Below are 3450 nucleotides of genomic sequence, written 5' to 3'. Positions count from 1 at the left end.
AAGAAGGCTGGAGGCTCAGCGGTTAAGAGCCCTGACTGCTCTTCTGAAGATCATGAGTTCAAATCCCAGCAACCACATAGTGGTTCACAACCACCCACAATGAGATCTGGTGCCCTCTTCTGGTGTGTCTGAAAACTGCTACAGTGTACTTACCTATAATAAATGAATCTGAAGAAGGGGGAGGAGGGGGAGGGGGAAGGCAGCCAGTCAGTCCAAAGGTGCTGGTGTGCACTCTAGGTGCTTTATCAAAAAGCCTTTAGTTCTGCTCTCCCATTTGATTCCCAAAGGGCAGTCTTGGAACCCTGTGCAGAGATAGATAGAAATGGCAACCACAGCAAACAAGCTAGTTAGTGAGTGAGTGAGTGAGTGAGTGAGTGAGCAGAGCAAGAGAGCTGGCTGGCAAAACACACAAAGCCAAAAGAAATGTCTGTCAAGTTTGGCCCCACAAAACAAAGCAAGCTCACATACATTCCCTGAGACTCATCCCTGGCTACAGGGAGTGTGATGTCCCTGAGTATTTTTTGAAGAAAGAAAGAAAGAAAGAAAGAGAGAGAGAGAGAGAGAGAGAGAGAGAGAGAGAGAGAAAGAAAGAAAGAAAGAAAGAAAGAAAGAAAGAAAGAAAGAAAGAAAGAAAGAAAGAAAGAAAGAAAGAAGGTGGTGTCCTTCCTACATCCCCCTTGCATGAGCTAGAGGTTTCTTTTCCTCCTCCTCCTCCTCCTCCTCCTCCTCCTCCTCCTCTTCTTCCTCTTCTTCTTCTTCTTCTTCTTCTTCTTCTTCTTCTTCTTCTTCTTCTTCTTCTTCTTCATTTTTAGTAGAGGCAGAGAGAGTAGAGAAGTAGCAAGAGAGAAAGAAGTAAGAGAACAAGAGAGGAGCTAGAAGTTTATTAAGTTTACCTCACAAAACAGTCTGTGTTGATTGATGCCAGGATGAAGGAAGAGAGAAAGACAGAGAGACAGAGAGACAGACAGAGAGACAGACAGACAGACAGACAGACAGACAGAAAGACAGAAAGACAGAAAGACAGAACTAGGTTGGTGAGAGAAATGGCTCAGCAGGTAAAACAGTGATTTTCCAAAGGCCCTGAGTTCAACTACCAATCACCTGTAATGAGATCTGACACCCTCTTCTGGTACATCTTAAGTCAGCTACAGGGTACTTTAAATAAATAAATAAATAAATAAATAAATAAATAAATAAATAAATGGAAGGAAGGAAGGAAGGAAGGAAGGAAGGAAGGAAGGAAGGAAGGAAGGAAGATATATATTGTCTCAGGGCAGTCCCAAAAACTCAGTCCTTTAAGCCTCTGGTAAACTCTGAAGGGGTAAGAGGTACAAATTCATCAGTCCTGCCTGCCTGCAGGTTGTGCCTTGCTTACTTCACTAAGACCCAAACTTTGTTTGATGTTTTTTGTTGTAGTTGTTGTTGTTGTTTTGGTTTGGTTTGGTTTGGTTTGGGGTTTTTTTTTTCTTTTTTTTTTTTGCCTCTGCCTCCCAAGTGTTGGGATTAAAGGCATGAAGCACCACACCTGACTGGTGTCGGAACAAGTAAGAAAGTAAGTAAGTAAGTAAGTACATACATACATACATACATACATACATACATACATACATACACACATACATACATAAAGAGGGGACACACATGCCTAGAGGTTGTTGTTGTTTTACAGCTTTATTGTACAAAGGCAGAGGGAAAGAGAGAAGGTAGAAAGAGGGAGAGAGGCCACGTGGAGAGGAGGAAGGATGCCTAAGGTTTTAAGATGCTCAATTTCTCCACAAATTTTATTTGGAGAGCTGGCTCAGTGGTTAAGAGCACTGTCCTCTCTTCCAGAGGTCCTTCCTGAGTTCAATTTCCAACAATCATGTGGTGGCTAACAACCATCTGTCGTGGGATCCCATGTATTATTCTGGTGTGTGTCTGAAGACAGCTGCAGTGTAGTCGTATAAACAATGCCTGCATGCATGCATGCATGCATGCATGCGTACGTACATACATACATACATACATACATACATACATACATACATACATACATAATGTTTAAAAAAAAATAGAGCCAGGCAGTGGTGGGTGGGCACACACCTTTAATCTCAGCACTTGGGAGGCAGAGGCAGGCAGGCGGATTTCTGAGTTTGAGTTCAGCCTGGTCTACAGAGTGAGTTCCAGAACAGCCAGGGCTACACAGAGAAATCCTGTCTTGAAAAAAAGAAAAAGAAAAAAAACAAAACAAAACCAAAAACACCAAAACCAAAACCAAAATTTAGAAATAGCAAGCCATGTAAATACTGTCCAGAAGATTCTGTCCTTAGAAGTAGCAGAACAGGGCTGGGTGAGAATGAGTGAGTGAATGGGCCTTCCTCTTTCTGATAGGGTGTGTTATCAACTCCATTACCATTTCCAAAGGGCTACATTCCTCTGGAGCAACGTGGACCAGAAAACAAAGAGTTCAGAGAGAAAGACACAGATGTGCAGGTCCCTACCCCCACGAGGAGATGGCGGCTTGGGGTGGGGAGTAGGGGGAGGTGTAGAAGGGGAATTTAGGTAGCTTAGACAAATAAATAACTGGAAACGTCATTCATTCTTTTATTTATTTTATTTTACTTTATTTTATTTTATTGAGTGTATGGTGGAAGAGTGAAACTGGGTCAAAAGGGAGGGAGGGAGGGAGGGAGGGAGGTCTTTCCCATGCTGGGAAAAATCTGTGCCTTGGGAAGGAAGGCAGCCAAACGGGTTAGTGCTAGTGCGTAGTCCATTGTGGTGCTTTATCCAAAAGACTTTGGTTCTGGCCTCCCATTTTATTCTCAAAGGGCAGTCTGCACGGGTACAAAGGGAAACCATGTCAAACCAAATGAAGTCAAGCAAGCAAGCAAAACAATTCATTGTACAAAGTCAAGCAAGCAAGCAAAACAATTCATTGTACATAGCCGAAGGAGAAAAAAAAAAGTTAAAGATCACTTTGTTAGAACTTTTCTATATTTTAAGAAACATTAGGGCTGGTGAGATGGCTCAGCAGGTAAGAGCACCCGACTGCTCTTCCAAAGGTCCTTAGTTCAAATCCCAGCAACCACATGGTGGCTCACAACCATCCTTAACAAGATCTGACTCCCTCTTCTGGTGTGTCTGAAGACAGCCACAGTGTACTTACATGTAATAAATAAATAAATCTTAAAAAAAAAAAAAGAAAAAAAGAAACATTATACGGCTTGATATCCAAACTCTCTGGTCCACTAACATATCGCTCAGACAATGCTACCCAATGCAAAGCCTACCTCTTCCTCCATGATTGTTCCCCACTATGGATGTAGCCTGCATTGTGTGTGTGGGTTATGAAAAACAGAAAGGCAGGAATTGGCTGACGGACCTCCTTATCTGAAAGAAAGAAAAGAGAAAGAGAAATGAAGCAATATAGATGTAGCCCAGTATTTTATTTTTTCCTCAGATTAAGAAAAG

General features: G+C 42.2%; 1 long non-coding RNA gene across 1 annotated transcript in view; it reads right to left on the bottom strand.

Moving 5' to 3' along the window:
- Positions 1–2726: 2726 nt before the first annotated feature.
- LOC147000085 (uncharacterized) overlaps positions 2727–3450 on the bottom strand; it is a 20878-nt gene continuing 20154 nt past the window's right edge. Inside the window, exons 2-3 of the long non-coding RNA XR_015046237.1 lie at positions 3270–3369; positions 2727–2813 (exon numbers count right to left, since the gene is read on the bottom strand). This is a non-coding gene — a long non-coding RNA (uncharacterized LOC147000085). The remainder of the gene's footprint in view (positions 2814–3269; positions 3370–3450) is intronic.

This window comes from Mus caroli, unplaced genomic scaffold, assembly GCF_978045245.1.
Source record: "Mus caroli unplaced genomic scaffold, Mus_caroli_1 scaffold_21, whole genome shotgun sequence".
Classification (NCBI taxonomy): Eukaryota; Metazoa; Chordata; class Mammalia; order Rodentia; family Muridae; genus Mus; species Mus caroli.
Note: the sequence above shows the minus strand (reverse complement) of the source record. Positions and strands in the feature narration are given on the sequence as shown.